Genomic DNA, 24,379 nt, shown 5'->3' on the forward strand with positions numbered 1-24,379 from the left:
GGTAGGAAATCGACATTAAATCAGCGATTAAATTCTTCCAATGGTGTAAGTGCAAACCCACTTATCACGTTTTATCACGCCGTGCATTTTTAATGACGGACTTAATTTACAGCGCTCTACATATTTTCGTAATTAAAGTATACATGCGCTGCGTAGTTTTTTGTGTTTGTAGCTACAAAGTGCACATGCACTACAAAGGGTGGTGGGCCATCGTCAACAGCAATGTAAACAATAATTTCCACGTAATTAATTGCGTTCAGTCATCAAATCGCCGGCGTATAAATCATATCGCATGCGTATTGCTGCGCTGGGCAAAATGCGCGAAGATAAATAATTCAAACTTGCCCATAATGAACGAGGGGCCTTCCAGATTACTATCTTATTCTTACAGCAGCGTAAAATATTATGATTCAAATATAATTTAAGGTTTCGAAAGAAAAAAAATATTATCATAACATGCAATTTGTGGATCAACATTATTTTTTAATTAGAGAAAGTTTCGCTTTTTTTCTTTTTGATAGTTAGCTATATCTGAGATTTCTGATTTTAATTCCGAAATCGGATTTTTGCCTGTGTGCGTTTTGTGTCATTACTGAAATGACTGCAAAATGTAAAAATACGAAATCCATCAGCAAACTATTGATAATTACAGCGGATTATGCTGCGAATGACAGTTCGCAGGGCTGGCGCAGGTCGCGCGCGCTCGTCAGCTCATTGTTTTCGTCCGTAGGCTTTGTCATCGATATTTACGCGCCCGGCGAACAGGACGTCCAGACATCAGTCATTGTATACTCGAATATGAACTCGTCGGGGCGAATTGTACGGGCGGGACGACGGGACTGAAAATCCCGCCGCCGAACACACGCAGAACAAACCGAACCCTTTTTTCCTGCCCTTTTGTTCGCAGGGCGCTCGTGTACGACTGCGTTTTTCGCAAATGTCAATACCATTGCAAATATCAGCGATGAGCGATCGACGGCTTCCATAACCTCGGCGCCGAGTAAACATCGGAAAAATAGCGCGCGCGATGCACATTTACCGAGCGGAAACAAAACAATCGAGTATTTCTGAGAGTGCAAACAAATACAACAATGTTTGTTTACGCATCACCTAGTATCCCCGCAGCTAATCCGACTGACACTGTTTTAAAAATTAACTTAAAAATAAAATTCATTCTGTATGAGGGTTAAATGTAATTATATCTCTGCTTTCAAGCGAATTATCTACGATAGAAGTCCATTTGTGTGCGGTTGTGTTTCCGACGAGTCAAAACTTAATCCCCCAATGACGCGTGCTATTCCATTTCATCTTTGACTGCATCCGGGTGCTGTGACCGTATCGCCGCATGCGAACATCAATAAATTGTTTACAATGTCTTCGGATGCAATTCATGCCATGTCGAGCGGGATGAACATTCGAACATTAGAACTACTACTCTGCGCCCACCCGCGTCCCAGCGCATAACGCAGTTATTGCTTACATGCGCGCCGCGTTCGGTAATTACCACTTTATGGACTTTGCTGCGCCCTCGTCTCGCCTAGCCACCCCATCCGCGTCTGTATCGCCGTATATCCATCAACGGGTGCAACTAGTGCTAGCAAGTGCTGGCGCTTGCGGTTCCTCAATGACAAGACGTGCTCCTCGGTAACTCGCGGTAACTACTCGTGTAAGCACACGAGCAGCGTAACCCGCTAAGTAGTAGCCCCGACTCTGGACCACGAACAGGTTCCAGGAACTGGAAGTGCCATAAGCGATTTCTAGTTTTGTACATGGTGAGCACTTGCGAGTTGGGAGTTGCTCCACTTGAATCTTCACATTCTACTACCACCTGCCAGTTTGCCATTTAGTACCTCTAGCTAGCTATTACCTTGGTATGTTTACTATTTGCATCAGTGGGTGATGGGAGGCTGCGAGCTGAGAGAACTGGAAGCAATGCGACTAGTTAATTGGATCAAGTGCAAATACGAAAAGATATTGTATCAGGGAAATGTTCGATTGTGACCGCGCGTTGTAGTAGTCATACTTAGTTGAGGCTAGTGCTGTTACCGTCATGTTGTTTGTTTGGTGAGCGTAGGAGGTATCTCCGCGGATGGAAAGCAAACGCAACTCTGCATTCGCATCCGAAATGGGTTTCTCCCCGACGTAAATAAATGCATTGACCAGAAATGATATGTTCGAAGCGAGACTCAGAACGAAAACAAATACACCCTGTTTCGATATCAATGTTTGTGGTTCGTACAACCAATGGCATTACTTAGAATGTTTAATTGTTATGAATCGCCGCGAGGGTTACTACGCTGAATGATTAAATCTCTATTTGCTTAGGATTTATGTGCAACAACAAATTCCATACTTCAAAACTACAAATCAAACATTAACACTAACTCACAATTAGTTATTTTAATGCCAAGGCAGTGAATTAAGACTAAAAGTGTATGATATAAATATTAAACTGTCGCAGGTGATATTTGAATGACATTTTTGTCGTGGGGAATAATAATTCTTGTAAAATTGATATGCAATGCGATATTTGCACACTCGGTGCTCATAGACTCGGCTGTCATTCACGACATTAAATTAACGATTTTCTATCAATCATAATTTCAGCGCGCAAAACTTTCGGCCGCCGTTTACTGCAGCGTCAAATATCGCTCGACCTATATATATATATATATATAATGTTCTTGGCTCCTATGTGGAGCATAGAGCCTCACTAAGCGCCCTCCAACGGACTCTGTTTCGGGCAACCGCCTTTGCTTCGTTCCAGCCCATATTTTGGTTTCGGGCTCCTCTATTGTGGATCTTCGCCAGGTATTGGCCGGTCTACCAACCCTTCTCTTCCCCTGTGGGTTCCATTCTAGCGCATTTCTGGCGATATCTCCGGCGTCTCTTCTCAAGATGTGCCCAATCCACCCCATTTTCTCTTGCGTATTTGATTTATAATGGGAGTTTCATCACATCGACGGTGCAACTCATCGTTGGAGATTGTCATTGGCCAGAATATGCGCAAGATCATTCTCAAGCACTTGTTTATGAAGGTTTGGAGTTTGTGTGTGCTTGAGCTCGTTGACCTCCATGTTTCGCATCCATATAAAAGGGTGGATTTTACATTTGTGCGGAATATGCGCAGTTTTGTTCTTAGTGTATAGACGCTTGACTTCCATACTGTGCTCAGCATTCTGAAGGATTGCTGGGCTTTCTTTATTCTGTTGTTTATATCTGCGTCGGTCCCCCCTTTTATGTCAATTATACTTCCTAGATATAGGAATTCCTTGACCTCTTCTATTTCCGTATTATCTATTTGGAGTTTTAAGGTGTTGTTTGTATTTATACGCATTTCTTTTGTTTTGGCAATATTTATTCTTAGGCCAATTTTACTTGCCTCCTTGCTAATGTTGTTAGCTGTCGGCTCACGCCTTCGAACGTATGTGACATCAGGCAGATGTCGTCGGCGTAATCCAGGTCGCTGAGGTGCGAGGTTAGTGTCCAGCGCAACCCATCCCTGTTCTGGTCTACCTTTGCTAGTATGTAGTCTAAGGCGATGTTAAATAGTAATGGGGATATGACACATCCTTGTTTTACTCCTCTGTGTATCGTAAAACTTTCGCTTTTTCACCGTTGTGTAACACACTGCAGTTTGCATCAGTGTAGAGTTCTTGCAGGATGCTTATTATCTTTGTTGGTACACCTCGCGACTTAAGGATCCTCCATAAAGCGTCGTGGTTCAGGCTGTCGAATGCTTTCTCAAAGTCGATGAAGGCGATGAATAGTGGTGATCGCCATTCTACTGATTGCTCGATAATTATACGAAGGGTATTGATATGATCGATGCATGAGCGATTCGGCCGAAAACCTGCTTGGTTCGGGCGCAGGGTGTTTTCTATAGTTTCCGCTAATCTTGTTTGGACGATTTTCGCGATAATCTTATTAATTGTGTTTAATAGCGTTATGCCACGCCAGTTGTTACACTCGGTCAAGTTACCTTTTTTGGGAAGCTTGATGATTAGCCCTTCTTTCCACTTGGTCGGAATCTTGTTGTTGTTCCATGCTTCCTTAATACAGTGGTATAGTTCATTTGCCATCCATGTGGCGTTTACTTTTAGTAGTTCCGCTGGAACGTTATCAGCTCCTGCTGCTTTGTTGTTCTTAAGCGTCTTTATAGCTGCAGTTATCTCCGCGACTGAAGGCGGGTTCGAGTCAATGTTCAGTTGTCTACCTGGGTTATTCTCTGGCTCCCAGTTAATTGTTTCGTTTGCGCTGAGCATGTCGGAGAAATGTTCCCTCCATCTTTCGAGCTGCTTGTCTGACTCAACTAACAGGCGGCCGTTTTTTGACTTAATGAAGTGTGTGCGTGTAGAGTACTTATTGGCCAGTTTCTTTGTGAGGTTGTAAAGTTCTCTCGAGTTGTTGTTGAGCATTGCTTCTTCTGCTTGTCTGCAAATATCATCTATCCACCTGCGTTTGTCTCTTCTGGCTTCCCTTTTGACCTTTTGGCAAAGGCCTGTGTACTCTACCTGTGCCGCTGCCCTATATTCTTGCGAAAGATTTTGGAGTAGCAGGTGTTTTTTCCTCTTTCGGTCTTCTATCAGCAACCACGTGTTTTCGCTGATCCATTCTTTCCTTTGCCTGCTTTTCACTCCAATTGTTGTTTTGGCGACTTCAATGATGTTGTCGGCCATATTTTCCCATTTTGTGCTGATTTTTGGTTTATTGTCTCTTGCATTTTTTCCTTGAAGGATTTTGCTATTTGTGGAATGCGTAGCTTCTCTATATTTAGTTTTATTCGTTTCATATCGGCTGGTTGCTTGGGTACTGCTAGTTTTATTCTCAATGTGCCAACTATTAGGTGGTGGTCACTGGCTACATCAGCACCTCTCTTGTTCCTCACATCGAGTAATGACGATCTCCATTTCCTAGAGATTGTGATATGATCGATTTGGTTGTGGGTTTTTGTCTGGCGAGACCCACGTTGTCTTGTGAATCTGTTTGTGGGGAACAGCGTACCCCTATTACCAGGTTCGCGTTGGAGCAGAACTGTGTGAAGTATGTGCCGTATCGCTCGACCTAAAAGTCGTTAATTAAATTATGGACCCGAATGGCGGAAAATGCATAAAATTAGCGAAATTTTATTATGTGTCCAATTATATTTTAATTCAATTAAAATAAATGCAGTATTTTCAGCTTGCGTTTATTATTTGTTTACGTTGATACGTGTATGCACAAAGCCAATTTGTTGCGCACTCACGGATGTTGCCAGGACGGCGCTAACGAGACAGAATAAGTGAGCGGCATTCATGAAACGCACAGGATAATCATCCTCACACACATACCAAGCGTATTGTACGAGTCGGAGGAGAGTGAAGAGGCGAAACGAAGTATCTTGTAAAACTTGCATGCGAATGATGTAATTAGTCCTGTGTATTAGGTATATTTCGTAGCTTTGCCGATGCGGGGCGCGCATTAGCGCATAGTGCGATGCATAAATTTATAATTAGTTATGCTCGAAAACTAACAGCTCTTCGACGGCCCGCCTGGCGAACGAGGCACACCAAACAACTTTCAACATGGCCGCGCACCGCGTATTCTCTTTCGTTGCTCGGGCGTATAAAAAGTGGCCTAATGAATAAGTGACTGACGTAATTAGTTCGGATGAAATTCGCTGTTTTTTGTATTTGTAATGAGAAATAAAAGATGTTGAAACTCGGTATTGCATTAAGAATGATGGCGTTTTCAAAAGTTTCTCGTGCTCTTTTGTTGGCGGGCGCTATTTGCTTGCGTTTTTCGTGAAGAATCTCTTTTTAAGTGCAATTTTCTGCCGCGGTTTCGCGCTTGAGTAAACAAACTGAAAACTAGTTTAACTTAAAACGTTGTTTTTCGCCTTTGTAGCACGCTTCTGAAATTGGTATTGTTGGCATTGCAAAGTGCAGCCTGCAGGAAAAGACGTTATTTACGTTAACTTCGATATTAATTATAATATATTATATTAAAATACTAACAAGGAAAGCGCAGCGCAATTGTTGCTTGTTTACCTTTTTTACTTTTCAATTTTTACCGCATTTTCATGCGTTCACTCTAATGTGTTTTATAGAAAATATCCCGCTAAAGTAAGATGTGATTTTGGTAGAGTTTTATTTTCTGAAAATGTTCTATTAAACTACATTCAGTGTGTCGTCGGGCTTTTGGCAAGAAAAGAAAGGTACAAAGTATAAGTGCGTCCGTATAAACCTGGCCACCATTTGTTTCTATTAACACCGAGCGCGCGACGTCTGAAAGTTAAAATGATGAAAGTTTTAAGAGTGCATTTTCCAAAGTGCACTCCCGCAAAAGCCGCCGCCGCCGCTCCAGTGCACAATCTTCATTCTTATTGCGTTATTATGTGCAATGCGGCGATGATGAGATGAAGATTTGCTCGTTTTTACTATATTTACTATATTTCATCGCGACCAGTCGCGTCCGCTTTGTGGCCGGTCGTTTCCGGCTTCCTGTTTGCGCAATTTCGAGCCGAGGCGGCGATTTTTCATGCAACATTGATGACAAAATGAAGGAAGCAAACATGACGAGCGAGTGTGGCGGGGAGGGCGCGCGATTAAGTTCAAGGGACAAACGAGGTCGAAGTTAAGCACACAAATACACAAATATATAGTGTGAATATACATAACATGTATGCCAGTGTGTGTGTATCAAATGTGCATCCGTGATAGCGTCCGAGTAGAGTTTTCGGTGCGGGGGTCGAAGTTTGGAGCGCGTAATATAGTGCACGCTTGCTAGCGTCTCCAGATAGCGCTAAGGAAGTAGCAAGAAACGGGCGTAATTGTTGCATGCCTCGGATAGATTATATATTGAATTTGGAAGCGGGCGCGTTTGCCCCGGCGCGCTGTAATTACGGATCGTAATCTGTGTGCCATCAAGAATGTACGCCGGGCAGCCCGCCGGCGCGAGCGCAAACTGCGCGTACGAAGCATAAATTGCATTAATCAATCAATAACAACAAGATTATACGACGCTGCTTCTTTATGTAATATTGACTTAACTTGCGCTCGATACAAATTATTCGAAATTATATTAAAATTGACTATTAACATAAAAACAATTCATTAAAAATATTGCGTTGTTATATTTAGGTCATTGCAATATAATAAAACAATTTTTATTTATAATATAATAATATTACTGATTTGCATTTTTTAAATGTTTAAACTGTTTGATACATATTAAAATATCATTAGTATGTAGGTAAGCGTGCAGTAATAAAAATTAAATATTAAAAATTAGTCTGTCGGCCGCAATCCGGCCATTATTGCACTTGTTTCCGTTTTTTGAAAGCACGCGCAAGGACATGCAGGACATGCGGACATAACAGCACGACACGACCTGTGTCCTGAGCATCGTGTGCAACCGCACAGTTTCCGTTTTTGTTGAAAACACAAACAAAGCAAAAAGTGCATTCCGTTCATTTTAAAATTTGTCCTTTTAGTTGTGTCTTTTGAATTAATTACAAAATTTAAATTTAAATTAGCACCAACAATTAAGTTTTCTTGTACTTGCACCTACTTGTTTACAAGTTGAAAACTTTAATAGATATAGTAGAAAATATACGAAATATGAGTTTTATCAACTAACTAGTTACTTGCTTTCTGGAGTGCTATCATCGGAAACTTTTCGACATGTTTTTTGTGGTCTTGCTTTTATACAAATAGACGGCGACGATGTCGAAGAGGCAACATTGTAAAGTTTAGATGGTTTCGAAAGTTGGTCCTTATTCTATTATGTAAAATGTAATAAAAGGTTATAAAAAACAAACAAGCAGCGCTCGCGCCAAATTGAAACGGATTTTTTTGCGTCCTCGGTCGAGACGAGAATTATCGAGTTATCCGCGTGTGAAAAGAACTATCGAACTTGTAATAATAGCAGCACAGGGCGAATGAGGGCAGAAGGGCATGAAATAAAAGAAATAAAAATCGCCAAGCAGCCAAGATCAGCGTCGACGCCAAAGCTGATATTCTTTGTTTTTTGCTTTTTTATTTTTTCGACAAGACGAGTTTTTTCGGCCCCAGCTCTTCCATTTGCCGTGAACTCTCGTGATCGAATGATTATCTAGGATGTGACTAACATTCTGTATATTGGTATTGGTATTGTCGGCTGCTGATATAATTTTTACCAATAGACTAGACTGTGCGAGGGCGATGAGAGCCAAAGAATTCCAAAGGCACACACAGAGGAGATTTTCCACCGTGGTGGAATTTTGATTCAATTACACTCCGCTGCGAACACGTGCGGTAAGGGAATATGTAAGGACGATGCTCCGCATCGGTTTCGGGATGCTCGCTCGAGCAGAAGGACTCGTACTGACTCGCTGGAGCTGGAAACGAGCGACGTGCAAAAAATAGACTTGCAAGGATCGAATAGGCATGCAGACGAGGTGCGCGTGCCTTCTAAGTGGCAACGATCGGGCGCTTCTTGAGAATTTTACAAATTTTACGATTCCGACTGCATTTTCTATTCTTTCACTCCGCTGGAACATTTTTCTAATAAAAATAATACCCTTTTAGTAAAATTTAATTTACAAACTGTAATAACAAAATTTCGACAAATCATTATTGCAAGTATTAATATTTAATGCCAAAATAATGACCTACATATGATTTCTGTTTTGTTTTTGCCCAACGTGTTTTGCATGTTTTGTATGACCTATGTCCTATGTAAGCTATCGTCTGAACCAATTTCTTAGCAAACAAAACGCAGCATTTCCAAGTGAACAGCAAAAAGCCATGCCGAGCTTGCCGCCGTCGTCGATATTTTATATTATATTTAAATATTTTTACCCTCTCCGGCTATGCGAGCTTCTGCCAAGCGGAGCATCCGTGAGAAGAAGAAGCATCGTTGGTCTAACATGTAACCGAAAAAAAAGCCGGGTGGAAAAAACCTTTTCCGAAAACGCGTGCGGCGGTAATAAATCAAACTTCCGCGCCCGAGAGAGGGTGCGCGCGATATTCGCGAGGTCGTGTGCGACAGACGGGACGCATTTGCGATAATTCAATTCGTGTAAAGAAAGCGCGACCGAGTCGAAAACCCATTCGGCATTCTCGAAGTGTTCGCGGCGCGACGGATCTTCCTCTCTTTGGCAATCAGAATTAAAGATGACACCGATGCTTTTTTCTCTGCCGTTTTTTTCTTTCTGTCGTTTTGCTATGGAAACTGGGCCGAGCGTGCATTCGCTGCACGTGTTGTCAGTTCGTGTGTTTGCGGAAGAACTATGCGGTCGCGTTTTTATTCGTTTTTCGAAGGTAGCACACTGAAGAAAGAACAAAGCGAAAACTTTCGAACGAGTCACGCCGCGGTGTCGAATGGCTGAGAGGTTTTTTTTTCGCAGCCGCTCCCCGCTAACTCGATTGACTTGTTTAACTTGCTCGAACTGTTTTCATGTTGCTAATTGAGTGTACAACATTGAACATGATGAAGACCGGAGTAACGAATTTTTTCGTGGCTTGTATTTTTGTTTTAAATTCGATTACTTTACGAAAAGTTACAAAAGTTCAACTTTCATCAACTGGAAACTTTACACAAAAATTAATACCTATTCCCTAAGACAAGATATTAGCTGTGAGGCGGTTTTTATTTGTGTTTAAGCCACCGGAGAAAAATCAATGTTTTGTGCGGTTTGGACATAGACGGTGGGGAAATACTCCGCCAAATGAAATATTAAATTTGTTTGACTAAAACTTTAATATATAGAGGACGAAAAAGCGGGGCGGTCACGACGGCGGCGTCGACGTGAATGATGAAATAAGTTTGCAATGCGTGTGACCAGGAAAGGCGGAAGAAAGACGTCGGTTTGAATCATAAAACCACCTAGTCCGCCATTGCATCTGCTTTTGTTATCGTGAATGGCGGGCGATTTTTAAATCATAGTGGGCCGTAACGAAATTACAAAACGCACCTTTTCTTTTCGCTTAAATTTTATATATTAAACCGAGAAGCATTGAGCAAAGCCGCTCCTTTTTATAATGGAACTCTTAGAGGGAGGTTATAGTGTGGCAGTGTGGTGCCTCGAAGGCATTTGCATGAAAAAACATAATGGAATTTTTCTAGTGTCCCCTAGTTCCCACCAGGCCCACCAAGTTTCCCCATTAGTTGTAGGACATTGTCGTTCATTAGTAGCGCGTGCTGCGAGGCGGCCATTTTGTATAGTTTCTTTACAGAGCGTAAACAATGACGACGCACCACAGGACACTACCTTTTTGTTGTCACCCAACTACCCATTTTCCACATTGCCAGCTGTAAAATACTGAGTGTTCGAAAATTTTAATTATGTCGACAAAAGTACTTTTATACCTGTCCTGCCACATTCCGTTTTCGTTAAAGTATGTGTCGAACACGATCATAAGTCATATTTTTCGAGCGCTGTAAAAAAAGGTGTCGTAGATAAAGTGCTGCCGAGAAATCAAAAGCCCGATGGCGATGGCAACGTGCCGCTGAGATTTTCTTCACACACACACACGTACACTTGCATACAGGGGTGGTCCAAAGCCATAAAAAATTGATATCGCTGATTGTTCGCGACCGTTCGTCTCGAACGTATATCGCGTCGCAGTTAAAGAGCGTTTTCGGATCGTGCGGCACGAACGAAATATACGAGCCGCCATTACTCAAAAACTTATCCGACTGCGACCCCAAAAACGTTGTGACCCCCTGAATGGTGTAAGGCGACGCCTTTTTATTCGCTTTTAATTTTAGATCAAATGGTCTAATAAAATCTATTTTTCTTCTAAATGCAACAAAAAGTGCATTATATGCTAATGAAAATTAATCCAGGAAATATAAGTTGTTATTTTTAGGTTTAAAACTGATGTAAACCTATATTATAGTGGTTAGGAAAAGTTGGTTAAACATTTTGTCTAGATATATAATCGCTAGCTGAGCTAGTTTAGTTCGTTCACTTGCCGAAAGTTCCGAATGCAGCGCAAAGTTTGAACATCCTCCCGCACATCCGCTGTTGGTAATTAACTTGTTTGTGGTTAATAAATAAGCAAAATTGCAAACTTTTCGGGCGCTCACATTTAATTAAGAGCATTCTTCATATTATTCCAGTTCAACTAGCGCGACTTTTCTCATCGATTCTTTTTGTTTCAAAAAGTTTTATATTAACGTTTATTTCCGGTCGTGGAAAAATTATTATAACTTAAGGTGCATTCAAAGCGAGGTTGAGAAAACTTTTCCGGTGTAAAAATCGCCGAATTAATTGCTAAATATTTCATTTAAGAAACGCAGCAGCAGTTTAAAGACTGGTACTTTTAAAAAATCCGCTGGAAAGTTAACGTATGAAAAAAATATTAAGTAGAAAAGTTTGTTAATTAATAAATATTAATCAGCCAAGGAAAAAATAAATAATTCGATAAAAGTTTCATAACGCAAGCTGATTATAGGTACTTACATGCGATGTTACGTTGATGCTAGAACGCGGAACAATAATTAATTAATGCATTGTAATGGAAAAACAGCCAGCTGCTTAGAGGATTCTGCAATATTCATACGCGTACATCATACAAACACGTCGCTTTTAATCTAAATAAATAATTAAAGTAGGATTGCAGCGTGTTGTTATTGTTAACCTGAACAATTTCTATCACAATCCAGGAATTTCGGTTGTTCGGCGATTTTATGTTACGCGCGTATTAATTATTAACAATATATGGTATACTTTTGGCGTTACTTCCGCGGCCTCTGTTTTATCGTCGAGGTTATATGTTAATACATTATGCGCGTTATAATTGCTGAAACGCGAAATAAATTATTCCCTTGTGGCGCTGTGGCGTCACCGGGTCCAGCGTGCACCACCTCTCCACGTCTGACCGAATAATCATCGACGCGGGGTGGCGTAAAGTGCCGGCGCCGCACACCGAAATTAATAATTCAAAACGCTTCATCAAATAACGCGTTGTGTTTTCATAAATCGACGCACGCATATGCGTGCCCCTGCCAATGGGCGTCGGCGTTTTTATTCCGCTGCGATCATGCAAATTTGCTTTTCGCATTATTCTGTAATTACAGCCGAATTCAAATTGAAATTTTCATATTTGCGCGAAATTATAAAATACGTCCTATTTTCGAATTCGCACAATATTTCGACTGGGTCGCTAATGTTTTGGTGCACGTTTGACACTTTGTTGAATACGATATAATTTTCAATTTTGCGATTATGTCCGTGTGGTTCTTTTGCAATTCAACGCATTATTCCGCTCGGCTGGGTTTTTAATCTCCACGAAAATATAAGCGAACATATTTTCGCATCGTAATTACTTCGTTTCTGCGTCTGTCTGATCTGTATCGGCGTTGTATCGCGTCGTCGATGATTTTCATTAATTCGAAACTCCCCGAACGTCGCTGGGGGAGAAGACGATTGAGCGTGCGATTCTCAAACAATGCCGAACCATTGGTGAGCACACGCACCGATTCTTCCATTTTACAGAAAATAATGATCAGGTCTGGGTCTTCTTCTAGGGATGTAAGAATATACAAGCACGTCCTCCACACCAATTGGTCTAATTACGATCGGTTCTGTTCAGCACACCACTCTTCTCCCCCTGTTTCTTCTTTTCTTATGATTTCGTTTCATCTTCAAATTGCAGATCTTTCTTAGCTTCTGTCAATGATATGCGTTTTTTTGTCGCTGGAAAAAAACTGAATTTATAAAATTATAAAAATGTTTTAACCTGGTTAAAATAATAATTGGATTTGAGCCAAGTAACTTTTGCACCGAAATCCAATTAGAGTTTTTAATTATATAGATATTTATCAAAATTATCTTTTGTTCGTGCGTATTTTTTTCAATTCTGTATACAATATGCAGAGAGGATAGAGTGGCCGGAGTAGAATATGCCCTTTTGTCATGGCGTCCGTCGTTGGTCGTCTAGGGACACGTCTGAAACTCGTCCGTCCAGGCCGGATTGTAATGGAAAATGAATTTAAAATCCGCTGGGATTGAAAGAATATACGTTTATACTACGTTAAACATTATACATTTTATACGTTTTTATTTTGCGTCTCGCGTCCTCCACAGCTGGTGACAAAACTAAATGCCACTAAAAGCGTCAGCAAAAAACGGAAAGCAATTAACTTTTAAACCACCAAACACAAAAAGAATGTCTATTATATATTACCTACATTAATTAATTTTTTTATTAACATCATTCCTGCTTTTATTTGATATATTTTTAGTTTCTTTTTCAAAACAACTGGTCTTTTCTGGTTAGCGCGGCGAAGAAACAAACGAATGTAGTTATTTACATTTCATTAAATATTACAGCGCATGCGTGGCGCTACGGCGTAATCACAATTTCTCGTTGTCTCGTTATATTCCTTTACTACGACAATGATTTCGCCGCTGCTTATTTTTATAGTTAATTCCTTCGCGGATAACACGGCGCTTCGTTCACTTCTTTTATTTCGCTCACCACCGCCACCAGCAGGAGCCCAGGTCCAGACAATAGAAACATATAGCAAAGGAGAACAGGATGAGATAGCAATGGGAATCGATGAGAATGCGCGCTGGAATAAGGCGATGCTGGAGCCGTGGAACGTAACGAAACGTAATGCTCGAAGCTAACTAACCAAACAACACTTTGGGAACCGCCGCCGTCGCCGTCGCCATACGAACTTGTTCCACTTTAATGTGAACGACTTCGTTAATTGTAATGCACTACAATAATAACGCAATAATCATAACGTAATATTGTAATAACAAGCTTTTATCGGTTTTGGTGTGTCAGGGGTATAAGCAGTCCGTAAATCTATACATATTCAGTGGCCATTATTCTTTTAAATACCTCAAGGCTCCATATTAGGTTACACGTGACAGTCGACATGAGCGGATCGTTGACATAGAACTTATTTCTTTTGTGCGGCTATTGTGTGCGACCGAAAATAGAATAATCTCTATTATCATCCACCTCTACATCTATATTGAAGGTTGAGGTGGTGTACCCAGCGGTGGCATTTAAGTTGTCACAACAAAAATACAATAATAAATAGCGTCGTGAATGGCGTGTTCATGTGAGTTTATGTGAATGCGCATTGAAGTGAGCGTGTGCACGTAGATCCCCATTTATTGTCCTCGCCTGTAGTTGACGTATCGTATAACCATTGGGAATCAGGTTTATTACCTGCCAATGCCCGCTGTCAGCGGTAGGAAGCTGCGCGACGTTTACAATTGCATAAGTGCCACACGGGCTCCAGCCGCGGGCGGAGTGCATTTGCGAAAGACATCTGTTGACAATATAACGTGTTGTGCCGAGGGGGACGTGCGGAACACAAATCGTTCGACGATTATAATCGACTCTCGTATACACTGGCGAGTAGTACTACATGTTGTAGTACTTACAATCGTTCGACCCTCCCCCTGTGCCCGACTCGCGTTCTTTTCGTGCGCCGTGAGTTAAATCCCAGCGTCCCTACGGTCCTTCCACTTTCTCATCCCGGTGTGGTGCATAAATGTCTAAACTCTAAATCGTGCTTACATCCGTTGGACTGGACCGCGATGCGAGTTTCTACATCTGTCGAAATGGGACACCGGAGGGACATGGTTCTACACCGTGTAATTTCAGAGGAATTAGTCGTTGATGTTGTTTTGATAAAGTCTTAGAGACTTTTGAAAGCCTCCCATCCTAGATATTCGATTTTATTTCAAGTACGGTGATGAATACTCCAGTTTTACGTTAGATATGTGCAACTATACACATGTTCAGTTTTAAAGTGCAGTATTTTTCAATTTTTTGAGTTTTGAAGGCAATATTTCAGTGTTTTTTTGATGTCAAACGTAACACAAATCCGATAAAAATTAACTCGTGTCATCATAAATAGAAACACAACGTCGTGCATTGCTGTATCGAGTGACAAATTGAGCCCGAATACTTTTTGCACACTGTGCGTGCGCATTTCGCAAAATAATCTGGATTAAAACTGGCATTTGCATGATATGCCACACATACAGCACCAGCTCACATAATTTATAAATATGCATGAATTTCGTAGGCGACCGCGCAGATATCCGACAGAGTCTTTCGTTTTTCGGAGGGTGACACCGCTGACCACCCCCCATATAGGGCATTACAATATCACCGTGTTACAATATCGTTCTGCATTGTTCTAAAGAATAAAAATAAATGCGAACACGGACGCATAGAAGCGAATTAAATATCAACTTCCGATCTGACATTATGTTGTGTTTCGCGGACGACGGTCACGTCGCGCCTCGGCGGGCGGCGTGCCCCGTCCGGATATGAAAGCGAATTTACATCGACTATACATCATGTTCAAAAACACGGCCGTCGAGCCAGAGCACGAGCGTCCCGCTGATAATGAACAACACTTGCCCGACGACGCCGCTTTCGTGAAACGCACCCGGGGGCGGCTGTAAAATGAACGAGCTTCGAACGATTCTAGTGCGCGATATCACCGCAAAGTCATACATATCCTTCACAGCGACACAACGCGTACCAACAAAAAAATAGAGCATAAATTTCTGGATTAAAACATACAGTCAAAAATATTTTTAATCAAAATTTACAAACTTGAATAAATTTCGTTACGATATGAGATGAATAACAAAGTGATGTTGATTCTCGGAGGTGTAGCTCTTCTTTGCTCTTCCGGGCGAGTTAAGCGCGCATTAATATCGCTTCTTATCACGCCGCTGCCTGCTCGTTCACAGCTCAACAGTAGAGATTAATAAATAGAGTTTGCAACTCTTGATCAACTTGTGCACGCCCGACTTTGTTCACTTCGGCGGAGGTAGATGGAGCGCGCTGGTGTGATACGTTAACCTAACATGGCAGCCTCAGTCATGGCTGCCATAGCCACATGGCCGTCTGCAGTAAAAACTCAATATCCGAAGTTTGTTTCTCGACGTTTCCTCATTTCGTGCGCTGCGTTCTTGCAGCGATAACGCAACAAAAACGCGCGCACATCTAATATTTCATAAGTAATTATAAATTCAATTAATCGTTCGAGTTTTCATCTTCGCAACTTCGGAAACTATAGTTTGAGGAACACATTTATCTCGCGTCTTAGAAATTGCGAAGCAATCGACGAAAAGACGCAATTGTGTGCACTTTATTCACTTCCACCCTCGTTTTTGCTCGACATTTCCGAAGAGTGTATTATATTATGCATAGTCTTAGGAATAATATCAAATAACAATGAATTAAGACTTAATTAATTACGAAATATATATGTACGTACTTAGAGTAAACTTGCAAACTCGTCTTTTGTGCATGGCGTCAACGTTACGACGAATACTCGCAAACATTAGATAGCGCTCCGAAAGAACGTGCCGAGCGGGCGGTCGCGTCAAAGTTTGATGAATGATATTTTGTTCGTTTTGTAACGGAGGCGGCACTGGCGTCGGCAGGCTGTAAACTCAAACGTTATTGTTCACCAGAACGGAACGAAACGCAAACGTCGCACCCGGGCCGAAAGTGCGGAGATTAAATGTTAAATGTTCGGATGTGGTGGCGGCGTGCGAATAAAGACAGGAAAGATTAATCGAACCGATGACTTCTTGAAGCCAAACGGACCGGATGCTTGCCTAACCTACACCGGAAGGAAAACAAAAGAACAGCTTAAAAGCGTTTCACATTTTTAACCTAACCTTGAAATTCCCTAAAAGCAAATTTGCATGTGTTAAATGCGGCTCAAAGTCGAGGAAATGCAAAAAAAGCAATTTTTTTATTGAGGCGCTTTGTCGACGTCCACGTATACCTCTATCGAGGAGGGTGACTCGCGATAGAGGGCAAAAAGGAGCAACAGGAATCGTCGCGTCGAGCTCGCCGCGTGAGCACAAAAGGATGAAATATCACGCACATTTTATATCGCAAATAAAATACGTTTTTTTTTTCTTCACTTCTTCGGCGTGATGTATACGCCGCGAGATTTACACGCGTTTGCATGTCGTAAACGCGCAACCGAGACGTATTTGTCAAACCGGGATGCAAATCAAGTTCGCACGTTTGCTAGAGCCGCCGGGGCCGCCGGGTGTGCACTTACGTGCAAGTTTCCTTGCGTTATTCTTGGCAAATATCAAATTTATCAAAGTGCAATGTTTTCCAAATCGTTGACAGCTTAATGGCAGTCTTTTCCATGAATAAAGGCGTGAATATTATTATCCGATATTCATTGCAAATGTTTTGGAGGACGTTGCGGTGGTGGTTGTGCGAGTACGTGCAGCGCCACTTTAAGTCACCCTTCTTTTTCACCGCCCGGCTGAAAATGAGGTCATTTATCCGCTGATTTAGAGGACGCAGGCGTTCGTAGCCGTTATTAGCATTAACGCTCCGCATTATATCTAATTTATTTCAACACTAAAAGTCGCCTCGGAATAGTGCTGTGGTATATTACCAGCTGAGGACTTTCGCTCCCGTCGAGGGCTTAAGATTCCACGTGCCTGACGCCGAAAATTCCGCAGCAAAAATTGGCCGTTCCTGGGGCTTACTCATATCGTACTCACTTTTACTCACTTGACTTTCATCTCCTTTTATTCACCGCCACTATGCATATCGTTCATAATAGCGTGAAACTTTAATCGTAACTCACGCGAGCTGTTTGTATTCTTTATTGAATCAAAAGCTTCACCTCACCGTTAGCACCGAGTAAAACGCATCAATTATTCAATCGGCGAATTACAAGCTAAAAGCGTTTGATAATTAACATTCTTCATGGCTTTTCCTGTGGTGGCTAGCGTCTTCACAGTGGATTACATTTAGCAAATTTCCGAAAATTCTAAAAAACGCATGTTGAAATACAATTCTTTTTTACTTCACATGCACTGCTTTCATGGGCAAGATTACACGTTAATGAGAAGTTGCATTAACACAATTTAGCTTGCGCTTTTAGAAATTTTGCATTTCTAATTGCGCTCGTCATGAGCAATAAAAATTAATGAACGTACTTCGTAGATCCCTCACATCATTACGTCATTCATGAAGGTAGTATCTTTCTATGTTTCTCAATGCGGTATTTAACATTGACAAGGCTTCTTGCAGTAAAAGTTAGTTGCATAAAATCAACCAGTTTGCGTGAGTTGCTATGACAGTCATCAAACAAGTTACTGGAACAGTTGGATCGTTGCATTACGATGCTCTCAACTTTATAACAGTCTATGATGTCATTGTTAAATAATTACTCTTGGAGTTTCGCATCCAACTAACTTGTTTCGAATATACTAAAAACTGTAACTAGTAACTACAAACATTTTTCTCACAATAAAGTTAAATAAACATTTTATTGGTTATGTTTGAATGTGTGTGTGTGAGTTCATATTCAATTTGTTGAGTTGAAGTTTGTGTATGGAATATTTTATGCATGGAGGATGGAAAAATAGTCAAAATACATTCAATTCTTATTTGTTTCTCGTGAAATGAAACGGTCGTTTCAGCGCGTGTCATAAATTTCGTGCATGCATCGATCGTTGCAGCGTCGTTTGCATTCCGCTAATAAATATAAGGCATCGCACGAAATAGAAGCGCGTAAAATTCACCCGACGCTCGTAGTGCACTTGCCATTCCGAATGTTGTTTCGATCTTAATCGTAAAATTTACTGCGGATTTTTCTCCGTTCGCATGCATCTCGCGCCTTGTTGATGTCTAACGTTTGCAGATCGAAAGGCAGATAGTTGAAAATCAAATATTCGCCAAGATCAGATTTGATGTAAACTCGTAAACCATTTTTCTTGACAGTTCCAACGTAATCATAAAAATACATAAATTTGATTTTAAATAGTGTTAATTTGAGGTTATGAAAGTCAATATATGCGGATTATTTTGTCATTTTTATAGGTTATGATTTGTGATCAACAATTTTTAGTTAAGCCATTCATTTGCAGGCATCATGGTTGAATTATGAGGCGATGGTAAGTTGTGTTCTATCGCGCTGCATTGTATTTTCGATATTTTCACGTTGGGCATACATATAATCTCGTCACGGAGTTAATTTACACCGGACGCGACTATAAAAATGATGTAAACGTTGAAACGTTGGACGGCTGGAAACGCTGAAAGCTTTTTACTCGAAAACGTACAACACGCGCGTGTCACACTAAATCGTTTCGCGATCGTTCATGTTCACAGCCTCGTTCACAAAACAAATATGACATTACCGGCCATCGTTTCGCCTCAGCTTCGCATTTCGCATTTCACATTTCTGTTCCCTTCATTTACCCTTTCGCTGTTTGTTGTTGGTTGTTTTGGCCGTGTGGCGTTTCACCTCTCCGCTAACTAGTTTCGCGTTCGGCGGTTTGGATCGCATGCTGACGATGTCGCGTGGCCACTGTATGTTTTCCGTTTTCTGTTTTGTGTGTTGTGTGTTTTTGCAACCACGGCGCCGGTTTTTTTATAAGCTTGCAATTTATTTGCTCCCGGTCGGCCGTGAATATCCACGAAAATGGTTAAACAGCTGAAAGAGTTAAATAGTTTGCCGGCTGTTTGGCGCACGCATAATAAGGCGCATAAATAGGCGCAAAGGCACACGCCTTTGAGGGCAAACTGGGGGCGAACATGCCTTCGTTTATCGGACGCGAAATTTATAGTATGCGACTTCAGATGGAATGACTGCGTAATTTATTACCGGGAAACACGATACTTAAGTCACGTCACATTTTTACCGCGCCCACATTAAACGTACCCACTCGCCCTATTAACGAGATATGAACACACACAGACAAACATCGTAAAAAATTATAACAGAAATACCTAAAACTAAAGCCAGAAAGCGAGCAAATCTACTGCGTTAATCTGCACAGGTCCGACTACTAAGTGACCAGGAATGAAATATGTCCGACATTCGACGCCATATTGGACGCCATTACTCTACCGCCGCACCTTCGCATTCCGGCGCGCGAAAAAGAGCGAAAATAAAGAAATTACGCTCAAAATTACATTTAAATGAGCGTAAGTTTATTATAAATGAGGTACCTAAATCGTCGCAGATAGCATCGCGGCTATCGCGCGACCTTCGTGTTCGAAATATGCGCGCGCATAAATTGCGCCCCCTCCGAATTAATAATCTCGCGTCGGTGGCCAGAGGTTTTTAACTAAAAATGTACCAGTCCACACGAAAAATGATTAAAAATGTTTTCTGTTTTCCGGTCTGCGTAGGTGCGCGAAGGTGTAGCGTAAATCACTCGAGCACATTTGCGACCCTAGCGCCGGCGAGGAAATGAGGAATGCATTTTTAGTCCGTTTTTCAGTCCATTAAATTACTTTATTTCATTTATTTCCTCGTTTTTCGGTGCGGGAAACGCTTACATGTGCCGAATTCCGTACGATTAAATTCCAAAACATGAAAAAAAGTACGTGTGAAGTGAATGAAAATAATAATGTGCTCTACGGAATGTTCATGTGTTCATTAATTAAGGTTAATTGCGTTAAACTGTTAATTTATAACAACCAAATGCTCTCTTTATCGCACTAAGTATGAGGATTAAAATGAAATGTTGAATAACACATTTTTACGATTCTAAATATAGATCTTTATATTATCGACATGCGACTGGTGAATTGAAGGCGTGGTAAGCACAAATTCCGAATTGTTAAAGTTAAAACTGGTCGACTGCGGTGCGAAACGAGTTCTTTTGTGGCGCAATACAATATCGCACGCACCCCCACGTGGCAGTGGCGTGTCCGTACGGCAAATACACAAACGTGATAAATTAGAAAAGCTTATAGATTTGCTGTTTGCGATAACGATTATTAATGCGCGCCGCATACACGGCGATCGGTTGAATTAATTGCAGCTTTCTTGCCGTGCGTCTGCATCGCTGCCGGCTGCACTTACCACTTCGAAGCGTTTTTCCTTTCAACTGGTGCGCATTGTGGAAATTGTGGAAAATGCACCGCTGTGCGTTTATTGTTCTTACTCCAGCTATCGGTGGAATGTAATTTTTGTGTTTTGCATTTCTATGCAGTTTTATTTTAATCACGTGCTTTGTTGTACGTATTTTCACTGTTAAGAAAACAACTCTGCTTTCTTTGTTTGTAATCATGTAGATTTATGTACATCTGAATGTTTTATAATTGCAAATTATGTCGTTGATTTATTTTGTGATTTATTTATTGCAGGTTTGCTAAATCACAATCGACATCGGCGGCCCAAAGGCATCTTCAATCATTCTACATTACCAGTTACTTTAGTATCGTGGAGGTACTAATCGTAATTAAAATGGTCATTATTGGAACCGAGGACTATGGGGCCATTTGTGTTAATTCTAATTCGAAGCAAACGCGATTTACGCATTGAGCATGAATCTCAAATGACAGCAGTGCGTTGCAAGCACCAACAGTCACCGGGGGATCCAACCAACGTGAATGCGAATGTGAATGGAAATGCGAAATTAAGTTTTCACTCGTTGTGTGTTTTTTTAGAGTTTTTTTTAGGATATGCGTTGCGTAAATTTTCCGCATGCGTAAATTCCCACTCGCAAATGGCACACGTGCACTTTTCACACGCCCGCGTAATTTTACACAACGCGCAAATTGAAATCTATAAAAATCCGAAAACGATAGCCGTGCGAAAAAAAATATACAAATGTTTGGCAATCACTTTCGGATTCGATAATCTCCGGCGATTAAATTCAGATTTGTTCTGTGTGCGAGTTCGCGTCTGGTGAATCGATTCGTTCCAGCAAATACGTGCCGTTTTCCTTCGTTTGTAAAATGGCCCAATTAAAATTAGGCGGATGATACGAGCGCACGCGGTGGCGAAGTACAGTGATATTTCATATCGCCGGCGATCTCATTAAATTTTCAATTCGGACTCGAACTCGACCCGCGAGTGCACGCTCTTGGTATTCTCGTCGTGTCCGCCTGGTCATCCTTTCGCGGTCGCCTGCGCTGCGGTCCAAACGTTCGAAAGCGAAAACGGCAATCACCCGACCCGGCCAGTGCACAAATCTGTGCGACACACAAATGCGAAATCTTCTCAATTAATTTTTTTTTGACCAGTGTGTGGTATGTGTTTTTTTGTGCGGTGCGATTCTCGTTTGGACGTTCAGTGTTTTCGGTTGGGTGGCATGGACGCCATCCGAACACTGGATAACATGCTGGTCGGCGATAAAAATGTAGTACTATGCATTTTTTTACCAAACGATTTTTTTTCTTGCACTCGGCGCGATTTTCCATTTAGATGTTTGTTTGTGGAATTGCGCATTTTGTACATTTGTGCATTTGAATCGGTGCACTTTTTTTTAAACAGCCAAATACTCGTTCTCGTTGCAGTGTAGTCAAACAGACATTTACTGAGCATTCAGAACATTCACATTATGCTCTGTTTCTTTATGCGCTGGATTTTATCCTACTCTATCGGAATCAGTCCCAAATATACAGCAAAGTTTTCTGCAGCATTCTTTTTTTTTCGCAGAAAAGTTAAGTTCAAAACTTTCGTTGTACATTGAAACTTAATTAAAAGTGCTACGCTTTAGCTACTTTTAGACTGCCATTACATGCCAAATAAAAAAACGAAAATTTATTTCCACGAATAACGGCGTAACCCAATTTTTGGATTTTTTACTACGTTTTAAATAATAGAATAAAATTGCATAAATCAGTTCAAATTAAATCCTACTGAATTCGCTCTAAAACTGTTTAAAGTAGTTACACTTTTTCATATCAACGCAATTTATTCACCGATATATTCGATATTTTACACTAATATTTTTGAAATTTATTTATTTTCACAAATAAATAAAAATAAAATTACAAGTTCACCACTTTAATTGAATTTTTGTTATACATTTGTTGGCCGGTTCAAATGTTCGAAACAAAATCCGATACAAACGAAAGCTAATAAATATCGTTTTCCTATTTTGCTGCAATATTTCTTCTCGCCGACGGGTTGTGCTGAAAGTCGCGCCGTGCCGTTTTGTAAAAGGTCATTAAGTAATGAATACTCGCCGGTACTGAGGGGTGGACGCGGGCGAAAACCCTCGATACCACCTGTCAACGGCGAACGCCGTGACTTATTACTCTTTGACACGCTCCGTCCCGCTCGACATGTCACGATTATCACAAATTATTCACTTTTTGTGTCGCCAATTGTGCTCGGCAATCAATAAGTGAGCGCAATTTAATTTACACTTAATTTCTTCTATTCCCCTTTGGAAACGTACAAATTCAAACAAAATTCTGAAGCATAATTAACTCTGGGAGTTGAACCATAAGCCATATGAAACGTTTGAAAAATGGATATTTCGGAAAGGGGTGAAGACGGCGAAATGCAATGCTTTACAACTTCTGACTTCAATATCTTAACGATATAACGAGCCAACACAAACGCGTGTATATGTACAACAGACGAGCCATTCATCGATGCATGTAATTTACTTCCGTCAAGCCTTATCGGCCATCTTGCTCTTATCTTGACGTTCGGCGCTTCATTCGGCAACGCATTCGTCTCATTTTTCGCGCTCGCATTCTTTCGCTTCGTCTCGCTCGTCTCGTGTCTCGCTTACGACTCAACTTCTTAATACTTTGCCAAATGCTTACAGGGCTCAAGTAAGCTTTAACTGATAAAAACTTTTCCACCGAGGGTCGTTTTTTGTTCGCTTCTGTTGATTCCACCTCGCTGTGTGTACTATTGCTGTTGCATTGATCTCTTTCAGATGGGACCCGTTGATACATCGCTCGCCCGATAATGGACTATTTGCTATTCGTTAAGTAATATTTAAATGACTGCGCAAACTTTGCCTGGCCTAGTGTCGCACGCTCGACAGAAGTAAATGCGAATTAATGGACACGAACGCAACACGAAATGCCAAGGTTGAATTATTTAGAAAAAGAAATTGCTCTCGCGCTGTGCCACGACGTGCACGGGCTTCGGCTAACCGGGGGACAAACATTCGAATTCAATTAATTTCCTCTCTTTTCACCTCTGCCTGCCTGGACAAACTTACCGTCGAACACATACGCCAATTCAAACTAACTACAAACTAATTTGTATAACTTTTGCCACGTTTATTTAGTTGCGCATTTAATCACAGCCGCAAAAATTATAATTATTTTGTTTTCTTTGTATAATTTTGTAAGAATTTTTAAATACATGTTTTGTAGTGTTTTGTAGTGATTTATAATTCCATAGGTAATAAAAAATATACTAAGTAAGTTTGAATGAATGCTTTAATTTATCTTTATTATACAGAAACTTTTTTATGCTGAAATGGTCTTGTGATGTATTAAAAATACTCAACGTCTGCAAGGCCGGCGCACAGGGCGACGCGACGTGTTCTTATGCAAAACGTATGCTTATTATTATAAATGATCCACGTCCTTGAGAAGAGTTATAACGTTTAATAATAGAATCTCATAAATTCTGGGGTCTCATATCAAAGCAAAGCGCG

At 41.0% G+C, this 24,379-nt stretch overlaps 1 protein-coding gene and 1 long non-coding RNA gene across 5 annotated transcripts in view; both read left to right on the forward strand.

The window, feature by feature from the left end:
• LOC135795050 (uncharacterized) lies at positions 1–24,096 on the forward strand. The gene is made up of 2 exons (XR_010549017.1): positions 1–45; positions 21,108–24,096. It is a non-coding gene; the product is annotated as an uncharacterized lncRNA (long non-coding RNA).
• LOC135795046 (limbic system-associated membrane protein-like) overlaps positions 1–24,379 on the forward strand; it is a 159,924-nt gene that overhangs the window by 40,672 nt on the left and 94,873 nt on the right. The window lies entirely within an intron of this gene.

Source organism: Atheta coriaria, unplaced genomic scaffold (genome assembly GCF_025399875.1).
Source record: "Atheta coriaria isolate IRGN ID8LTWV9N9 unplaced genomic scaffold, Caltech_Dcor_3.1 hic_scaffold_6_pilon, whole genome shotgun sequence".
Classification (NCBI taxonomy): Eukaryota; Metazoa; Arthropoda; class Insecta; order Coleoptera; family Staphylinidae; genus Dalotia; species Dalotia coriaria.